We start from the raw sequence: 22481 nt of genomic DNA on the forward strand, positions 1-22481 counted from the left end.
ATCTGATTTGGTTCTGTGCTGGGGATAGAAAGATGGTCTCTATTACTCTTTTGAACCAATAGACCTTGGGGGGGGGGGTTTGGGAAGACAGATGCCCCCAACTAGCCCTAGGAGATCAATATAAAGGATTGAACTGTAATTTTTCTCTTTCTCGGTATTTCTCTTCAGTTGCTTATATCCCTTCTCTAACAAAAATCCTTATGACATATGCACAAAGTCATTTTGTATTCATAGCTAGAAGAGATTTGAATCCTGCTCTGTCACTCCAGCCCTCACATCACACTTGCTTTCCCCATCCATCACTACAGTATGTCCTGGATCTGAATATTGATTTCACTGTTGCATCTGATTACTGAACCTCTAATATGCTGGTGAATTAATTGGCTGCTTGGATTGTGAGTCCCTTGAGGGATTACGTCCCTGTGTAAGAATGTAGATCTTTGTGATTCGTTCTGTATGTTTCTTATTCAACAGATCTAGTGTGAATGGAATATTTATCGTTACTAAGAGCAGAAAGGGCAATGACAGCTGTGATCCAGCTAAGCTGCTAGTGAACAGTGCAAGGTATAACAAAGGGATTTAACAGTGTGTCTCCGGTTAATGGCAACATAAGTTACATACCAAAGCAACCTTGAACATTGCTCCTGAAAGGGGGTTTTGTGTTAATACAAAAGCGCAAAAAGAAAGCCTAACTTCAGTCACAGCAAAGCCTGAGCTGAACGATTCCATGCTGCTCTGTTATGAATCGTGAACTGTGACCGGCATGCTGCAGAGTGGTACACATGGCCCTGAAGCATCTTTAGGGTGGATGAAGAAAATTATTTTAATTTCACAGCAGCATGACAATATATGAAAAGCTGGCATGATGGCCTACTCTACAAAGAATTGGATGTGATGACTTCTGAGGCGTAGAATGCCACTTCAGACTGCAGGTGGGAGAATGTCATTCTTGTGACACATTTGAATTCTCTGCTCCAAGAAAAGTTCTTCCCAAGAAGAAAAATGGAAGCTAGCACTGAGTAGTTTGTTTGTATGCTGTTAGGTAGACAGAAGGAGATTGCTTAAATGCAAGCCAGATATTAATACTCTAGTTACTGTACTTGAAAAGTAACTAAAAGTATATTTACTTGTAAAGTATAACTGTTGTGATAAATAACTTATTTGGATTACCTTGGATCAATTACTTTTAAATTTAATTAACCTTAAATTTAGGCTGTAGCTTCACTTTTTCAATGAACTAGGGGAAATGTATTTGCTACAGGTTAATGGCCACCTTATATGAAACACCAAAGCCAAATTGAAGCAATTTTTCCTGTTTTAATTCAATGTACGGTGGTGTGAGTGAACGTGTACACTGTCATTGTGGACATGCCAGGGGCTGGGCAGGACATCACATGATCAGGCCCTGGTCCCACCCCTCTTTTTTAAAGATTTTTTTTTAAATGTGCATCTTTGGATGTGTGCTTTTAAATATGAGTTAAAAGAAAGGAACCAGTCCTTTCCAGGTTTGCATGAAGGCACAATGGGTGGGGTGGTGGACCTGATGGCAGTCAAGGGCAGTCCAAGAGGGCATGGTGAATTGGGGAAATGGGGAAGGTTTGGGCAAAAAAAAATCTGAGTGGAGGAAAGTATGCAGATATTCCACTCAAAACCGTGGTATATCTGTAAAAATTGGCTTGGGCTCCCTCTGTTACCATTTTCCATGCAAGAATTGGAGGTTGTTCATGACTTTGTGTACCTTGGCTCAACGATCTCTGACACTCGCTCCCTAGATGTCGAGCTAGATAAACACATTGGCAGAGCAGCTACCATGTTCTCTAGATTCACAAAGAGAGTATGGCTGTATAAGAAGCTGACGACATATACCAAGATCCAGGTCTATAGAGCCTGTGTCCTGAGCACACTCCTGTACTGCAGTGAGTCCTGGACCCTTTGTGCATGGCAGGGGAGGAAGCTGAACACCTTCCATTTGCGTTGCCTCCGACACATTTTTGGTATCACCAGCAAGAAAAAATTCCAAATAGAGTAGTCCTAGAACAAGCTGGAATTTTTAGCATGTATACATTACTGGAACAGCGACGTCTACGTTGGCTTGGGCATGTCGTGAGAATGGCTGATGGTCAGATTCCAGAATATCTCCTGTATGGAGAATTAGTGCAGGGAAATTGCCCCAGAGGGAGACCACAGCTGTGATACAAGGATATCTGTAAGCGGGATCTGAAGGCTTTAAGAATGGACCTCAACCGATGAGAAACCCTGACATCTGAGTGTTCAGCCTGGAGGCAGGTGTTGCATCACGGCCTCTCCCAATTTGAAGAGAGCCTTGTTCAGCAGGCCGAGGCAAAGAGGCAGTCATGAAAGCAGCAAAATCAGGGAGCTGGATAGGGGGCAGATTGTATTTGTCTTCAGTGTGGAAGGGATTGTCACTCTCAAATTGGTCTTCTTGGCCACACTAGATTCTGTTCCAGGTCCTCCATACAGAGCATCTTACCATAGTCTCTCGAGACTGAAGGATGCCTAATCTAAGTATCTTTCCACCTTTCAATGGGAACTGGCATACAATATCTAAATAATTGTAATTTTATTATAATGCTGTGTATGTTATACTTTTTTCATGCACTGAGAATCAGAAAGTATAATCAAAGTGCATTTATTTAGGCTTGGATTTCAGCACTTGGCCTACTGCCATCATATTGCATGATTAAGAATCACTCTCCTAATTCAACTATTAGAGAATCATTAAGTTGATTTCTACACATTGATTGCTCTACTTAACTCTATGATTGTGGTATAGGAAGAAAATATCTTCCCAAAGAAATGTGTAACTTTTTAAATGGCATCTTTATCTAAATCTTTCTTTCTGTTGTTTTTAATTATTGAAAAGGTTCTGCCTTACAATGTAAAGGTGAATAAGCTTTTGGGAGCCCACTAATTATGTACTTGGAGGGCTAGATACTAAAGAACCAACTCATGTGTAGTGCTTAGAATGTTCGACAAGGACTTAGGAGATGCTGGTTCAAGCCCCCACTCAGCTACAAAGCTTTCTTGACAAGCTCAGGCTTGTCACAATATTGAATTGAATGGTAAACTATTTCTGAGTATTCTCTACCTGGAAAACACTGAAAAGGGTAACTATAACTCAGAATTGACTTGAGGGCACATGATTATTATTATTAACCTACTGCAAAACACGGTTTGTGTGGGAATAAGTATGAGGGGGGGAGATATATGCTGTCTTCTTGAAGGGAAAATGGCATATACAATAAACTGTGACCATGGTGGATTCTTGATGTTGTAGTATCAGGAAGTCCCCAAAGGTAACCTCTTTTTTTGAAACAAGGTATACGTGCATGTGGACCAACTGGAATTCAGTTTCCCTGGGTAATTTCCCTGCTACCAGAAGAGGGTGCCAGCATTCTGTGATGTTTAATGTTTGCTAATTTTGTGCATTTTTAGGCTGGGGTTGCCAGGAAATGTACCGAAGTATCACGACAAATCTCTCTACAAGGCTATGGCATGTCTTAATCTAGAACACATTGGATGAATTCCTGTTGCAGAGCATAGTAATTCACAACCAAAAGAGGCCCATTTGAATCAATGGAACGTATGGAGGCAACAACAAGGGCATGTAAACACCAAGTTTCTCCATACATGATGACTTTCTTCAGCCTTTGATTAAACACTTGCTTTATGTGAAGTGCAGAAGAGGTTTGCAATGTGGTCACTCACAAATGACTTCCATGTAGCTTAATGGTTATTCCTTGCCTCTGTATTGAAAATATTCAAAATTAATACATTTGTGCTGCTCAGAAAACCTTTTCACCCCTCATCAATAATCCATGTTCTCTTACTCCATCAAACAAAATCCCTGTAAGTATTTCACACAGCAGTGCATGTTATCAAACTCATCAGATCTGGTTCCAGAGTAATATAGACAAGCTTGTGTCATGTGACTCAAAATTACTATAGCTATGAGTCACAGGACGAAATACCCCATAAAATTTGTTCGTTTGTTTAGTCGTTTAGTCGTGTCCGACTCTTCGTGACCCCACGGACCAGAGCACGCCAGGCCCTCCTATCTTCCACTGCCTCCCGGAGTTGTGTCAAATTCATGTTGGTTGCTTCGCAGACACTGTCCAGTCATCTCATCCTCGGTCGTCCCCATCTCCTCTTGCCTTCACACTTTCCTAACATCAGAGTCTTTTCCAGGGAGTCTTCTCTTCTCATGAGATGGCCAAAGTATTGGAGCCTCAGCTTCAGGATCTGTCCTTCCAGTGAGCACTCAGGGTTGATTTCCTTTAGAATTGATAGCTTTGTTCTTCTTGCAGTCCAGGGGATTCTCAAGAGCCTCCTCCAGCACCACAATTCAAAGGCATTAATTCTTCGGCGGTCTGCTTTCTTTATGGTCCAGCTCTCACTTCCACCCCATAAAATAGATCAGTAGTATTCACATATAGGGAGAAATCTGTTTTCTGGACTATGTGAAGTCCTCCTCCCAGATCATCCTTTTGGCAACAACTCCTATTTTTGCTTACCATTGGCTATGCTTGTTAGGACTGCTGAATTGTAACCACATCTGGAGGGCCACATTGTCCACTTATGAAATCATGTGCCGTCAAGTTAATTCTGATTTATAGCAACTCTTTTCAGGATTTTCTAGGTAAAGAGTACTCAGATGTGGCTTACCACTCCCTTCTTCTGGGGACACTTCAGGGACTATGTAGTTTGACCAAGGCCACACCGGTTTACTCCACTCAAAGGAGGACCAGTGGACAATCAACCTCCCAACTTCTGACTCCACAGAAACCTAGACCACCAAACTAGAGAGTGAGTTTATATAAGTCCATGCTGTTCCCTAGACAACTCAGGCACAGCTTGCATAACCAGCACCACTTTAAATAAAACTAATTTTAAAAATATGCGTGCCATCGAATTATGAGACATTTGAACCATGATGTATTTTCCAGTAATTTATTTCCACATATGCATCCACCTTCAAAGGACAAAATAAAATATTTTATGTGGGATCCAACATGTCACAGAGTGGAGTGCTCCTCTTAAGATTTCAAGCTATATTTTTTCTTCTATTATTTCCTAAAAATCAAACAGCATTCCATGGGAGCTCAGAATATTCAGTTCTCACTGGCCCATTTGAAGTCACTTCCTATGCAAACAGGTTCTTTAAAAAAATTCCTCATCCCTACACAGCAATGCTCTCTACACAGGGTTGCTCTTGAAGGTGGTTCAGAAGCTGCAGCAAGTGCAGAACGCAGCAGCCAGGCTGGTATCAGGAACATTAGAATATGATCATATTTTACCTATCCTGGAGCATTTGTACTGACTGCCAGTTTGTTTCCATGTTGACACTCAAAGCCCTAAATGGTTTTGGACCTTGTGCTTGTCTGAGCGCTGCTCCCTCAGAATGACCTTTTGTCCCACCCACACCTCACAATCTGGGATATTATGCGTGGCTACCCCAAGGGAGGCCCGGAAATCAATAACTCAAAACCAGGCCTCTGTGGTAGTCTCTGTTCTGCCATCATCTTTTTTATCAGTCAATTTTTATTTATAGTTAGTATAGATTGGGGGACTGATTTTTTTTGTTTTAATTTAGATTATTATTGACTTTGATTTTATGTCTATACAGAGGTGCCTCACTTTACGATTGCCCCGCATTACGACGAAACCGCACTATGACGATCTTTTTGCAATCGCAATTGCGATTGTAAAATGATGGTCTAAATGGGTTTTTTTTCGATTTGCGATGATCGGTTCCCTGCTTCAGGAACTGATTCTTCACAAAACAATGATTTTAAAACAGCTGATTAGTGGTTTCAAAATGGCCACCGGATAAACAAAATGGCTCCCTGCTGTTTTCTGGGATGGATTCCTCGCAAGACAGGCAGCGAAAACGGCTGCCCTATGGAGGATCTTCGCTGTACGGTGAGTTTTGACCCCATTGGAATGCATTGAAGGGGTTTCAATGCGTTTCAATGGTGTTTTTTTTTCACTTTACGATGTTTTCACTTAATGGCGATTTTCCTGGAACGTATTATCGCCGTTAAGTGAAGCACCACTGTAACATGATATTGTCATCCAACCAGAGTAGTAGCCTAGCCACTAAATGGGTGAGGTAAAATTTAAATGAATGAATGAATCAATGAATGAATTTGTTTATTAATAATTCCTTGTAAATATTGGCTGAAACCCTGTTCAAGTTGGTATAAGGCGAAGTTATACTCATACTTGTGGAAGTGTGCCCGTGTTACACCCAAGCAGCCAGTACTGCACAATTGGTCAAGTGGTTCATGCCATAATTGCATGGTTCATGACATACTTGTGCAAATGATTGTGCATCTCATAACTGCACAGGTCATGATTGCACAATCAATTGTGTGGTTCCGACTGCAACAGCTGTATGATGTATCTACAGACCATAGACATATTCATTTTCAACCACTTCCATAGGTTCACATTACACACACATTTCTGCACAAAAGGGTTTCAGCCATTATGTTATACAATTTTATAAATATGATTTATAAACTATCATTCATATATTAATTATGAATCTTATCAATGTCCTTGTTATACCATATTTTCCCCCCAATGAACTAAATGTAGCATGCTTAGCTATTTCCTTCCTCAGTTTGTTTGCACAACAACTTTGTGAGACAGGCCAGGATGAGGGAGAGTAAGTGCGTCATAGTCACCCCGTGGATTTCATGACTCATTGGAGAGCTGGGTCAGGGTCTCCCAAGTTCTTCTCTAAAACTCTAACCACCACATCACACTAGTTGTAGCATTCTGGCTCTGTATTTACAATTAGCATTCTGTACTTAAAGATCGTTGAAAGATTTCCCTGTTATTTCTCTCACAGAAAATAATTGTGGATACTTTTTGTGCTTCTTCACCTCTTTGACAGCCTTGTTAATAGTGGTTGTTATTAATTCATGCTGCAGTTCTACTTCTTGATCCTCATGCCCTCTGAAAGCTTCAAGACTCTGCTTGCATCTTTGACCCAGGTGGACAGTTCTGACGGGCAATTATGAGGTGAAAATGACAGTTTCTAGCCTTTGTCCTGGGTAGGACGAGCCTCTGGTGAAAAATATCTGATTCTAGAATATGTTTCCAAATGAAAACTTTGAGCTGCTTCTGGGGGGCAGATTTGGGAGCAGTACCTCACAGTATATAGACACCACCCACTTAGTAGACTGGCTCAAATGGCAATCCCCTCTCTGTGAGTGTGTGTAGTTTCTTTAGTGATCCCACTTCAGAGACATTGGTGAGTTCGACAGTTGTTCTGTTTGTTTGCTTGCTTAGTTTATTTACACTTCAGCTTAAAACAAATTGCTTCTACGTTAAGTTACTCAGTAATGACAGAGTTTTCTCCCGCTATTGACAACTATATCCTCCTGTGTTTTAAACAGCTGTCTTCTGTCTCTCTTTTTGGAAATTCCAAAAAGAGAGACAGAAAGTCCCTTGGTTGAAACCAAAGAAGTTATTATTAAAGCTATCTCTCCCAAAGTAAGGATGACCAGGCCCAAGATCAATACATTGTACCTACTCGAACTTTCTTCCCAAATAAAAACTATGGCAGAATCCCACTAACTACTCTTGTTTCTATAATAAATCACGGAAATAAAATGAAACACAGCTTTTCGGTGGTTTCTACATCTACAAAAGGCCTCTGCCTTTTCAGTGCAGTTCTGTTTTTACCTACACGATCTTTATGAGTCCAGTTGAACTGATCAATGCTTAGGGGAAGTCTCATTGTATTCAACGGGCTTAGTTCTTCTAAGTATGGGTTTATTGTCTTTTGGGAATCAAAGAGTGGAGCCGACCTTTGGGTTCATTTGAAGCAGAAATCAAGATGCAAGAACAGTGCGTCCATGTTTCTGAACTTCCTTAATTTGAGGACTATAGCTTCAGGCATATTTTCCCCCTTTAAACCAAAGTTCTTTTTGATTCTCTTTTTGGAATACAGGAATAAACAGGCTCAATTAATAGACACTAACCTGATGACTGTTTCTTTTTCCCATTAATTCATCTAAAACTCTGTTCTCGGATATCAGTATCATACTGCTTTGGATACATAAATGGTCTGCAAGAGACTTGCATTGTAAAGACTTTGATTTGATGTCACAAAAGAAAAACCAGCATCCATCAATGAAGAATATGGCCTTTTTTTCTTTTATAATTAGTTAGCATCTTACATGCTGCTTTTATTTTGTCCCTGCCCAGACTTTCTTTTAATAATAGAAAAGCAACTGTACATGGCTGGATGTGGCTATTTAAAGAACTGCAGCTGGATCCATCACAACTTTAGAAATTAGCACAATGGAATATGAAAAAGAATGGTCCTATTTTTCACAGTGCAGCTTTGTATGCCACACACTCATACACACACACCAAAAATGTCCACTGAATGGAGAAAAATTAGGCATCTTTCTTTGATGGCTCACTTTCTTATTAGATCACACTTGGCTTAATCATTCAACGTCCTTCTAATTATTCCTATAATATCTTTTCACATGTGAGAATGGGCCATTTCACAACTCATTTCTCTCAACTAGATTCTTTTTCTTTAAGAACATATTAAACTGCTAATGTAAATTGGAGGTGGGGAGAGATTCAGGGAAAGAGAACTGAGAAGGGAGGTGGTAGGGGGCACCTCTGTTGTATGCCTGAAATGGGTAATTATGCTCTGCTGAGCACATCGCTACAGTCCAGCTGGCACAATTAAAGAAATAGCTGATCAGTTCCAGTTATTGATTCTGCTAACATGTTTGTTCACGGTTGCTTCTAGTCTAATTACTTCCCTTCTTTTTCAGTCTGAAAGCATATCTTTTAGCCAGATTTATTTACAGGCAGCAATATATGGTAGTTGTGTTTTCCTACACCAGAATTTATGCAGGTCCTTCTTCTTTTATTCTAAAGAAATAAGGTGAACTTTGGTCTCAATAGCCAACTTCTTGAAATAGTTTCCAATATGTAAAAGGTATATTTCACCACCACCCCAATCCCTTTGGAAATGGAAACCATGATGAGATAAATGGCAGCAGTAACAACAGCAGCATGTGGAAAGTGGAAGACTTACCAGGGTGAGGGAAGGCAAACATGAAACATATCACCCCTCTGTTCCAGAAGTAGTCAGCTACTTCAACTGCAGAATTGGCTCCTACAGAAAGAATGAAGAGATGGTGGAGTGACAATGTGGGACAGCAATCAAGCCATTCCTTCACTATGATTTTCACCAGCTGGCACCACATTCAAGGATGAGGTAAAGTAGGACCACTTTATCCACAGGATCAGTATCCACTGATCCACTTATCCACGGTATGAAAATATTAAGAGAAAAAAAATCCAGAAAAATATTTTCACATGTATTACCAGAACCAGTCATTAGACAGAGCCAGAGATCATGCTACAAATTATTGTTAGCCAAGAATATATAGCATAGTCTCTGTCGCCATTCAGTGGCCAGTTCTGGTAATGCATGTGAAAATACTTTTTTCTTTTTTCCTTTTTAACACACACACACACACACACACACACACACACACACACACACACACACACACACACACACACACACACACACTTCTCTCTATGTGTGTAGATAGATAGACAGACAGACAGACAGACAGATGGACGGACGGACGGACGGAAGGATGGATGGATGTTAGTAAAACATGATATATATGTATTTTAAAACTCTTCTCAAGGAGAAAGGGCAAATTCAAAGTGTTTCACTTCTCTACTCCAAAAGTGGCCAGCCAATCTCCAGGATCCCAAAATTGCAAATGTCCCACAGAAGCTTTAGAGACAATTTGCCCTGCAAATATAATTTGTGTCTCCAAGGGCCTGGTTTAGGCCTTAAAAACTTTCTTCCTAAATACAAGAAGTTACACTGTACAGTATATGAAGAAAGTCAGGGCATTAGGTGTCAGCCCTCAGTTAGGAGGCGAACATTTTTTAACAGACTATATATAAAGAGCTTGTAAATATATATCAGAGAGCAGCATTAAAGTGATATAATACCTTTTAATGCACATCTCTATATCTTCCTTCAGACTTTATTACACAAAGAGCAAACATTTTAGTTCTAGAATGAATTTTAGTTTGTTTCTCTTCTTAAAAGCTCTGAATGAAAGAGATTCTCTTGGACAGAAGCTGGACTTTATCTGGAATCAAAATATCTGTCTCTATGTAATTTGCTGTATTGTGTTGTTTATTCTTATATACAGTATGTATAACTAAATTTCCATGAGATATGAACTGATCTATCAATTAAAGTCTACTGGCTTCCTGAGTTCCTTCACTCAGAGAGACTGGCATTCTGTAAGGACTGTGCAAATTTCACTTTTCAAGAAATTTAATTAGTTAGTTACATCCTGTTATGTCAGAACTGACTTATAGTGACCCTAATAGGGCTTTCAAGGTCAGTGAGATATTGAAGGAGTGGTTTAACCAGTTCCACCCCCACCCCCCCAGTGAGTTTCCATGGTTGAGTGAGGAATTGAACCCTGGTCCCCAAAGTCCTAGTCCCTCACTCTATTCACTACACCACAAGTACCACAAAGTCAAATGTAGAAACAATGGTGTGTTTGATAGTGGTACCTCTTGAATAAATGTGAGGTGAGTGAATGGCTAGCTCTGGTCTATCTCTATCTTCCAAGAGAAATGGTGTATATCTTGAGGTAACTGCACTTTGCAAATTAGTGGAAGATTAAATAGGTTTTATTTAGAAAAAAGAAGCTAGAGATCTTGAACATACAGAAATGGCACAAAACATAGGAACTGGTTAAGAGATGAGACATGGCAGAAGAATAAAAATAATTTGAAGTCAACATTATAATTTATTACTTATCACAGGATCTAAAATGTATTAAATCCTATCCATGAATAAAATCAGAAACCAGGCTCCACCTGGCTGAGGAAAAACAAGAGAATGGAAGCAGGACAAACATTGCGTCATTCTTTGGCTGCCTCCACCTTTTATCCAGACGCCACTTCACCAGGTTGAGAAAGAGAGGGACAAAGAAAACACAGCCACCATTTGCCTTCTTGGAAAGCCAAATTGTCTTCTGAAGCCAAGGCAAGGGTGACGGGCAGGCCTGTGGAAAATGGGAGGAATAGAACCCATTGGGTAGCTGATTTGCTTGCTAGATTTCATTTTTTAAAACAACTTATTCAGAGACTGGAAATTTACTGAAAACTGGTGACATTAAGATAATTGTTAGTAAGTGGGGAAAAAATCTAATTGAATTACATTTGTGTTGAAAATAGGGCATTTATGTTGATATTCAAATATACACTGCTGCACTTAAAGCTTTACCAGAATGAAGGCAAAAAAATCTATCTCACCCATGAATTTATTTCTCCCATCCCCTTTCTTCCTGTTTTGAGCTTTGGAGAGAAGGAAATAGTTGGCAGAATACTCAAAAACCTCATCCCACCATTCTCTTATCCCACCACATTTCTTCTCTTGTTTTCCTTCTCCTCTCATTGTAAGCCGCCCAGAATAGTGGCCCAGCCACTATATGAGTGGGATAAATTTTTTTTAAAAAAAGATAAACAAAGAAATTAATCATCTTACCTTTCTTTGACTTATTTTAAGACTCTTCACTAGGCCTGGCCCTACAGATTTTAGAGTGGGAGGAGAAACAGGGTTTTCATTCAACAGTCCATGATTATCCTATCTCTGGGCTTTCTCTGCACTCTCCCATGCTTATTACTGGAAAAACATTGGTGTAAAAACTCCAAGTTAAGATAAATACTAATTAAATTGCTCAATTACATTAGATGAACATTCAAATTAATCGATAACTGAAATGATTGTAATATATCAGTACCAATCTCTGGACAAATTATCATTTATTTTTGGTTTTGTTGTTTTGATTTAGTTTAGTTAGAGAGGCATTTTGTTGGAAATATTGCAGCCTTTGTATAATACCTTTAAGAGCTGGGAGGGACCTTTCTGGACCAAGTTTGCTGTCAAGTAATCCAGCAATGACCAATTCTTCTCTCTTTGCATCAAAGTCTGAAAACAGCCACAGCTCTATACCTAAGATTCTTTTCCTACTCTTTTTAGTCGGACAGTCTGAAGACAGTGCAAGCCGTGTAGGCAATAAGCAGATTAGGAAGCTAATTGATCAGTTAAGCTCTGTTTATGTAACCAGTTAATATTTTTCTACAGAATGTTGTTTGTTTGGATCTATGAAGAACTGCGAGTAAACGGAAACCTTTTTTATTTTTTTCCTTTTACCAGTGTCTCTCAATGAATTACTGGAACAGTAAGTACAAGTTGATGAGAACTAACAATAAGCAGTGGTCTACTGAGGGACACTTTAAGCTAATTCTGTTGTGTAGGTCCCTGAACTTTTAGTTAGAAGGATTTTAAGCCACTAAATTTCCACAAAATGTGAAATTACCAAGCGATTTCACATTTGCACATGTTTAAATACAGTAATATAGAGAAATGAAAGGCAGATGGATTTATTTTAGGATCTGCTGACCTATTTGTAGAGAGATCCTCTGGCCATAGGGAATACTGATTTTCCTAGCATTAGTTAAAAAATGCAAAATGTCCAGCTTTCTGTATTTATGGTGTGCATCTGTATTCAAAGTGCTGAAGCCATGCTACTTCCTATTCAAAACCTGTGGCCTCTATTGTCACCACACAGCCAGACTTGAAAGGACAATTCCACTTTGCAGAACTGAATTTTCCCTGAAGATTTCTGTAAACAAAACCTTCTGATCATGGCAGTGAGAAAGCCACCCAAAGAAGTTAATAAAGAAGAGGGAAATGCACATGGCACCAGAATTTCATCTTTGTTGAAGAAGCAGAAGAAAGAAAGACTCTAAATGTGGTAACAGATGCTGGTGCAAAATGGAGGGCTTGCTTTTGTGGCACAACAGAACGGTATCCCAATAAAGCTTTCTCAGCCTGTTATACTTGTGCTCAATGACTATGACAGCTGTCAAGGAGCTGAGGGACTCTCGGCTATGCCTTGAACATTTTAATCACTTCAGCAGGCATGCGGAATAAGATAACGTGTGTCTTAAATGCTGTCGTTTTCATACAAGTCCTGCTCGCCAAAGCATTCAAAGTAAGAAGGCATCTTTAATCATTGTACTCTGTTTCTCAAATCTGTAAAAGTAGAGTGGCAAAGGGAGACAGGTACAGTCCTAATTCTTTTAAAGGCTAAAACAATAAGACTGGTCTTTGCCATAAAATTTGTGAAATATAGATAATGAACTATACTTCCCCAGTTGCTCTTCCTAGATCATCAACTGACAGATTTTAATATTCATGAACTTTACAGTTTTAACAGTGCATCTTGAAATATTGGGTACTTTTCCAACCTCAGAAGATTAATGTCCCCTTACAGAAATGTAATAGCCATGTCGAACTATTGGTTGACATGAATATAAGAACATTAAAAGTATATTTAAAAAAAAAAGAAGGAAGGAAATTATAGCTTTCATATCACATTCGACCTAGAATTAAAATAACTGTCCTAAAAATATGGAACTCTTATGCAAAAATTTGTCATGATGGACTTACCTTAGATCTGATAATCCCACACTCTGCAGCAGTGATATATCAGCTCTTTCTTTCAGTCAATGATCCTAAAGAATGCTCTGAATGTTTGTCATTAGGTCTTCAGGAGATTCCATCTCTTCAGAAAAGAAACCAGAAGAGAGAGAATGAGAAAGAGCTTTAGCTTCAAGCCAAATGTTTGAGATATAAAATATATGAGCTGCCTAGAAAATGTCTTGTCCTCCCTGCTCCTCATATTAATATTTATCTATATCCATCCCAGATTGATACAAGAGGAGCAGGAGGTGGAAAAATATACATGCAAGTTAATCAGTTTAAGCTGAAATGCTACATCAACCTTACTACTATGGCTAAGTCTCACTGGATGTACAGGGTAGCCCATTTTGAGTGTAGTAGCTCTAACCAAGGATGCCTTTCTCACAGCTCTCGAAGAGCACTTGCAAGTTCCCCTTGAAACAACCCTGAGAGACAAATGCTATTTATGATATGCACTATGTTGTTTGAAATCCCTGCAACTTAAGAGAAACCACTAAAAATGGTTCATTTAAGACTCTCAGGTTAGTCATTATTCAGGAGGCAATAAGACCTTACCTCTTTATAAGATGTGTGGTCACATGTCTTCTTTTGGAGAGGATATTCCACCATTTGAAGGACCTTGGGAGGAGAATCCTCTTTTCAAAAGCATGTCCAATTGAATGACTGCCCAATCCAGATTTGATTTTAAGATGAAGAACCATAGGCAGGGAGATCAGGGATTTCCAGTTTGCCCATCCATAGTAAATAACTGGAAAGCTGTCTTAGCATTCAGTATTTTGACCTGACAGATGCACAAGCCACCAGGTCACAGTCTTCTCTTCTTGAGTGGAACAGATATGATTATTCTGTTTAAATCAGAATTATTTCTAATTTTGCATCTGTACACTAAATTAATACATGCAATTTTATGCAAATCAGTGTCATATTTTGTTTGCCATTCTGATGATTTATGTGGCCATCTTATCTGTAAGTAAGTATCTAGCCATAATGATAGATGCTTTAGTCAGCTCCTGAGTAGATTACTGCAACATGTTGCGCTTTCTTGAAAAATATTTTGGAAGCATATCTGGTGCACCATGTGGTAACCATGTTGCTCTGCAGTATGTGCCTTTCAGTCCAAAGACTGGTTAATCACTTCACCAATCTTCTGCTTCATACCTGGGTCTAGCTCAATGTGTTGATGCTTGCCTAAAAAGCCCTAAATGGCTTATGATTGGGATATCAGGGGGAAAAAAATCCATGCATGTGCTTCCATGTAAACCTATTCTTAGAATGAAATCATCATCAGACATCTTCTCATACAATTTACCAGGGGCTTTGCTGGTAAAAATGCAGGATAAGGCCTGTTCTATGGTGATAACCTCAGATATAAAATTCTGAGGAAATGAGACCAATCCCATTCCTATGTGTTTAGAAGGACAGTGAAATATTTCTATTACACTTTTTTTAACAGTCATTTTTGTGTTTGACGTAATGGTCTTTAATATGTGACCAAATGATTTAAATTTGCTCCTTTGGATTTTTAAGGCTTTTGTTTTAATATTTTTCTACTTGACGATATTCTGTTTCATTTTGTTCTAAATTGCTTTGAGGGCTGTCGTTGAGGTAAAAAAACTGTGTTAAAATTGCTTTAATGCAATAAATAAAAACAAAATAATCATATAGTTCTTCTAAATCCTTATCTGATCAAAAAAGACACTCCTATGGAATTTTTAGTTTTCATATATTTAGTATGTTGGCTTTATTGTCTGATGACTAAAATACTGCTGTGCTCTGACTGTGTATAATCTCCATAACTGTAACAGGAGTTACATAAATTACCCACTGCCAAATGTGCTTGTAAATCTGGAAGGGCCTCTACACTAGTGCTGCTTATAACTTTAGCAATATTTAGTGCATGCTATAAAAAAAAAAAAAAAACAAGAGAGTGGGCCTCTGCAGCACTTGCTGCACAATAACAAAGGAAACTTCTCTGAATTAATTACCACACCAGAAAGCATTTGAAAATACTACTGGAGCAAATAGAATTGTGTGTGCGGAGGAGTGAACAGAAGGATATCTTTAAGGTACTGTCTTTTGTAGGGCTATTTATGTTTCCTCTAAAGATACAACAGCACAAATCCTCCCATGCTATTTTTTTCTCAGTCACGCTTACAAAGAAATAAGCAATTTAACTCCAGTGAAATGCACCACATTATATTACACCATAATGAATTATGTTGCATTATATTGGTCTGTTCATAATATGGGTGACAGCTGGCTTGGTGCTAGTACTTCTCAAAAGGATCTAGGGGCCTTAGGAGACCACAAGCTTAGCATGAATCAACAGTGTGATGTAGCAGGAAAAAAAAAGCAAATGCAAGATTCAGTAGAAGTATAGTATTCACATCTAGGGAAATAACTCTTCTGTTTCGGTCAGGCCTCACCTGGAATTTGGTTCTCGGTTCTGAGCACCACAGTTTGTGAAGGACTTTTGCAATCTGGAATATGTGAAGTAGGGAGTAACCAGGATGGTAGTAAATCTGGGATCAAAACCTTCTGAGGAACAGCTGAGAGAACTGGGAACATTTAGCCTGGGGAAGAGAAGACTGACAGATGATTTGTTGTTGTTGTGTGCAGTCAAGTCAGAACTGACTTATAGCAACCCTAATAGGGCTTCCAAGGTAAGCGAGATATTTAAGGAGTGGTTTTACCAGTTCCACTCCCCCAGTGAGTTTACATGGCTGATGGAGATTCAGACTCTGGTCTCCAGAGTCCTACCTAGTCCATCATTCTATTCACTACACCACACTGGGAATCCACAGGTGATATAAAAGTCATCTTCAAACATTTGAAAAGCTGTCATGTGACAGATTGAATAAGCTTGTTTTTTTAGGTCCAGAGGGTAGTAAAGGATTCAAAATATGAGAAAGAAGTGTTCACATACGCAGAAGGAAGAACCTCTTCTGGAATGGACCAGCTCGAAGGGTGGTGGACTCCTTCATTCAATTTTTTGGAGAAGAAAGAGGGCATCTATCCCAAGATATTTTAGCCATGGATCTCTTGCTTTGGCAAGGGTTCTGCAATTCTGTAATTTTTCTGACATCCTTTTTTGCAGTGTGAGAACATGTGTGAGTATATGTTATATTCATAGTGGTCAGTTTCTCATGGTGAGTGTAAATACTATAATACTATTGTCCCATTGGCAGCAGGAGAAATTTCCTTTGGTAAGAAATTCCCTTACTGCATCAAACCAGAAAGCATTTTGTATCCTGTTAGCATTGCTTTTTCTGATCTTGGAGAAGTGGGTGGCAAACCTGAATGTAATTCATACCTTCCCTAGGAGCTACATTCTAATCTAATGTGGTGAGCAATCAGCCTGGGGACCTATACCTCAATTGTGTTTAAACACGCATAGATTTTCATGTGTAATTACAAAACAGTTTTGTTATTCCTTTGATATCCTTTATGGCAGCAATTTTCTGAATTTGTATTAAGCTCCTCCTTCCAATGTTGTATCAACATCCATTGGCAGCAATTTGGCAAATTGCTCCCAAGGTTCCCAAAGTCTATTAATGATATTTTCCATTTGAGTATTACTGTTTTATGAGAGTGTAATAAAACATTGGCTACCTTATGACAATGATCCCCAGCCTCACATAAACATGCCTTCTCCATAGACTGGGTTCAAACTTCTCAAGGACTAATACAGCAAATCATTTATGTCCTTGCTTTATATTTCAGTGACTCTGTACCTCAAAATTAATTATAAGTTGCATTTGGAATGCTTAGTCCCATTGCTTGAACTGAATGATACAAGCAGTGTTTGTTCTTTCAGTAACATGGTTAGGGACAAAAGCCAGCATCTCCTTGGACTATTAAAAGTCTAACATGATATTCAGAACAGAGACCTTGGTCCTTGCTTATGTGGGAAAGACTGTGCCTTGGTGATATAATCACTGGCCTAAATATCAATTGTCAGTTTTAATTAGACTAAATCCGTTGAATTAACTGCTGAATGGTAAGTCCTATTGATTTAATGAGCCTATTCTAGTTAGAACAAGCAAACTGGTCCTAGGCCATAGTTTCTAACTCCTCACTTGGTTTCAGAGGGTTTCTTTGAGTTATTTATATGAGAAATTTAAGGGGAAATATTACAGAACAGGGTAGTCAATCTAAATTATAGACACCTTTTTCTAATCATACAGCTGAAATTCTACCTTGATTTGTACAGCTCTCCCTCACCATTTTGATGTTGTCATGGAGACAGGGTTCCGCCCCTTAATGTGCACTGGCAAATCCCATGCATCTCGACTTCCAGTAAAATAAATAATAAATAAATAAAATATAATGTCACTCTAATACTTCTACTAATGTTTGTTTCCCTGGGTCTACCACCTTCACCATCCAGCGTACCCTTCCAAATGTATATTCTCTTACACTGTCTAAACCAGTTTGTTGACATGAGTATATGATGTATCATTGCATCCACAGACAACAAGAAGACCCTTTAGTCTCTTGGAATCCACCCAAATAGAAGACTCAGTGTCATTCAAATGAAACATCAGTTGTGATTTTTAAACAAACAAGATCAAAGTCACAAATGGAACAAATGGTACACAACAGATCTTCAAGATAAAAGATGTGTCCATAATTACTATGGATAAGTGGTGCACTCTTCACCCAGAACTGTTCTGTGATCAGGCAGAATGCTAAAAACAAAGCATACAAACAAAGATAATTGGGATTTTAGGAGAATTATTTACTGTAGAACATTTTTCCTATCCCAGCAAGTGCCCAAGATATGGAGATATCAGAAGAATGCACAAACCCGATTCCCACTACTGCCGTTATTTATATGTTGGATGAAGTAGGATTGGATGCCCATAGGTTTTGCTACAGTTGCTGCCCATGTGCTCAGCAGAAATTAGAAGGTCACCTAAGTTGTGTGAATGTAGGGGCCCTTCACACTTTTATTAAACATGAAGCAGGCAATGTGTGTGCTCAGCACATGCATCAGTATGATAGAAGTGTGACCAGCAAAAGCTGCATTGACCCACTCCCTGCTAATATGGAGGGAAGGAGAGGAGAGGAAATGTTGACATCACAACATTTTCAATAGGCAAGGACCCCATCTTTACTGCCATATCTAGTTCCAGCTCAGATACCTCCCAACAGTTCCATGCAGTTGGAAGTAAAATACATTCTTGCAATAGGATGTTTATATTTCTAATCTTGTTCAACATCCCATCATGGGTAGGGGGACCCAACTCATATATATTTGAAAGCTGCACAAGAACAGCTTTCATTTTCTTTTGACCTACTTACATAAATATTCCAGCAAGAATTATTCTGTTGTTTTGGGGAAAAACTTACCAAGCTTTCTAATCATCACTCAACAGAGAGGACTAGTCTCTGGGCCATTGATACACAGCTCACATCCTGAGTAATGCTACATAGAAAATTAAACAAAAAGAGAAAAAAAGGAAAACAAAGTGGCAGAGAGAGAATGAGAGAGAGGGGGAGGGAAGGAGAAATGAGCAGGAATGGAAATTAGAATGAAGCACTGTTTAAATCTTACAAGATATACACCACTTTGAAATGCAATTCTGTTTTTATGGATGGAAAGAAAGTTATATAAACTGCAACCACTCTATGATCCCACAGAATTGTTGTGCTAGTCTGTTGCTGTGGAAACATCAAAAGAGTATTAGAGAAACTTAAAAACTAACACACACAGAGAGAGACATATAATCAGAGACATGCTTAAGTTACAATGGCGGTAAAACAAAAGTGAGGACAGGACAGCATTTCCTCAGGCCCAATTCCATTTTGGCCCACTTGGAGCATGGTGTTAGCTGTTTGCTGGTTTTCACACAATGTATGGGGGAATAGCGCTCAAGCCCAACCTGATCCATGTCCAAGCTGGATATTATTGGTCCAGCAGCATGGCTACTACTTTTGGAGCCATGTTAGAGCAATTTCCTGATGGATGGAAGGTTCACTTTAAAAGAGATCACTCTTGGCAGAGCAACCCTTCCCAGTTTGATAAAATGCTCACTTTTCTCACCGTCTGATTGTTGCCTGACTTAATGAAACTTGGAGACCAAAAAAAAAAAAAAAAAAAAAAAAAAAGGAATGCACATATTTGCCTAGAAAAATGTGGAGAGTTCTTGGTTTACTGTGGGCATTTTGTGGCCTCAGTTGAACTATTAGTTCCAGTTACAATAGCAATATTAAATTAAAGGAACTTACTATGTCAGCACTGGTGTAAGTTCCCTTGATTCAATGGGCCTCCTTTAATTGAAGCTAATAACTGGATTTAGGCCTATATTTTCAAAGATGGAGGATCAAAGTTCTCTGGCTCCTCTTCATTCCTTTTCAAGCCATTGTACATACAGATACCTTGATTTCAAGATCAAACCAGTTATTCCCTCCTCCTCCCCCTACTGCAATTTGCCAATCTGTTTTTCTTCCAGATTGCCTGAGGAAAAGATCTTAGAGTCCTGAGGCTGGCACACTTTTTGTGCCCCTTTGATTGACCTAATAAAGATATTACACTACTATATCTTTTGATTGATAGAAAACTCCTTGCCAGGGCATAGGTTCTGGCAGAAAGCCCAGGTTTGCTAGCATTAAATGCCAGGTTTGCCTTTTACAGGCAACACAATATGACACACTCTGACCTACATGCATCTTTATATCTAAAGGAAAATCGAAGTTAAAACAGTGGTGCAGTAATTCAGTTTGTTAAGGTCTCTAGTAGAGATGGGGACGAATTTTAAAAATGGTTATTCGTTTTGATCTGTTATTCATGAAGTTTAACAAATCAACAAATATGAATATACAAATATTCTTTGATGAGTCGATGAATCAATCTGTCAATTTGTTTGCACTTTAAATGGCTTTAACACTGGTCCCTGATGACCTAGAGATACCAAATTTGCACAGAACCTTCCTCAGATGCAATTCTACAACTCCTGAATGTTTGGTGAATATTGGATCAGGGACTGCTGGGTTATATCGTCACAAAGAGGACACCCCCCCCAGGAAAGCTCCTCCCAGGTACTTAAGAGTCTCCAGAATCACAAAGAAGCTTCCTGTGTATTTCCCCAACATGCCTGTCAACATTGTTGAAGATTGGGTATTGGAGCTCTGAGTTATTCACCCACAAATTGGGTCCCCCCCAGGAGAGTTTACTACATGGCACAGAAGCCCATGGCATTGAGGGAGTTATATTTAGCTCCAGCAGAATGAGAGGTCCCTTTGGCAGAGGCATGCATGAGGCATCAAGTTTGTCTTCAGCTCAGCACAACATTACATTTGCCAGTGAAGTAGAGTTTGCCCTCAGGAGGACTGGAGGCAAGAAGGTATTTGACAGCACAGCAGGCTTTTTGGCTCTGTCGGGCACTGAGGAAGTTGGCAGCAGGAAAACAGGCTCTTTTGGCCCCATCGGGCACTGAGGTAGTTGGCAGCAGCAAAATGGCATGTCTTACCCCATCGGAGCACTGAGGCAAAAGGCAGCAGAGCAGACTCTGGTCTTCTTCAGCAACATCAGATTTGCCTGCAAAGGAAAGGTTTTTGCCCCCAGGAGGCAACTGAGGTTGCTTGCAACTTCCAACAGCACCAGCAGCACCATCAGATGAACAGGGTTGGTGCTACTAACAGTGGTTAATCCACGGGGCCACGGGGCTGTCAGAAACAGATCAGCTCTGCAATCTGAAGCCGGATGATGGGGCGACCAAGATGCTCATTTAGAACTGGAGAGCTGGGGATTGCTTACAACATGGCTGCTGAAACCACCTGGATGTGATAAAGATAGCCCTCAGAGGTTTTTTTTTGGGGGGGGGGCTTAGACAGGCCGCCCCCCCTTGGCTCGGGTTGAAAACCAGACGAGCTCTGCCATCTGAAGCCGGGTGATGGGGTGATGCCTGGACAGGCTTGGGGAGGGGCCAGAGGGAAAGGCAGAGGCAGAGGCGAAAGGAAAGAAGCAAAAGGAAAGAAGACTCTTGTTTTCTTCAGTGCAAAGTTTAACCCCAGGAGGCAACTGAGGTTGCACAACTGCAGCAACAAGAGCATATGAATAGGGTCCAAGGTGCTACTAATGTAACAGTGGTTAATCCATGGGGCCGCTGGTGAGCTGAACTCCCGTAGTTTGTTCCAAATTCTGCCTACTTACTGAGACTGTAGAATAGCTAGAAAGCTGGAATGAACAGTCTGCCAGTTTTGGGTGGGCCTGAGACAGGCTCTCTTTGGCACAGGGGACACCTGGACAGGCTCGGGGGTGGGGGAGGCTTGAGTCAGGCCTGGTTGGTGCTTGGATGCCCAGACAGGCTTGAATGCAGACCCTTGCCTTCTTTGGGAACATTACATTTGCCTTCATAGTTAAGTTGGCCCCCAGGAGGCAACTGAGGTTGCACAACAACAGCAACAACAGATGAATTAGCATAGCATAGCATAGGCATCCTTCAGTCTCGAGAGACTATGGTAACATGCTCTGAATTGAGGAGTGTCCTCTCCAGAGCATGAAGCCCGGGTAAGGTAATATGGAGGATAGGCAGCAGATCCCCCCTCTCCACATTGCTGAAATGGTCCAATGGAAAGGCAAGAGCCAATACAACTGGTTCCAGCAATGTCGCAGGAGTTGGCAGAACGACACATGCTGCCTTCGGGACTCCAGCTCCGGATTTTGAATAGGGTGAATACTAATAATGAATAGGGTGCTACTAATGTAATGGTGCTACTAATGTAACGGTGGTTAATCCACAGGGCCACTGGGCTTCTCGAGCGGAAGATCAAACCCATGCAATGGGGTGAGCTGAGCTCCTGTAGTTTGTTCCAAGTTCTGCCTACTTGAGGCAGTAGGAAGCTGGAATGAACAGCCGGAAATTAGGAA

At 40.0% G+C, this 22481-nt stretch overlaps 1 long non-coding RNA gene across 1 annotated transcript; it reads right to left on the minus strand.

Moving 5' to 3' along the window:
* Positions 1-9108: 9108 nt before the first annotated feature.
* LOC144587826 (uncharacterized) lies at positions 9109-20883 on the minus strand. The gene is made up of 2 exons (XR_013542994.1): positions 18962-20883; positions 9109-18297 (listed from the first exon to the last, which is right to left on the minus strand). It is a non-coding gene; the product is annotated as an uncharacterized LOC144587826 (long non-coding RNA).
* Positions 20884-22481: the final 1598 nt, after the last annotated feature.

Source organism: Pogona vitticeps, chromosome 3, assembly GCF_051106095.1.
Source record: "Pogona vitticeps strain Pit_001003342236 chromosome 3, PviZW2.1, whole genome shotgun sequence".
Classification (NCBI taxonomy): domain Eukaryota; kingdom Metazoa; phylum Chordata; class Lepidosauria; order Squamata; family Agamidae; genus Pogona; species Pogona vitticeps.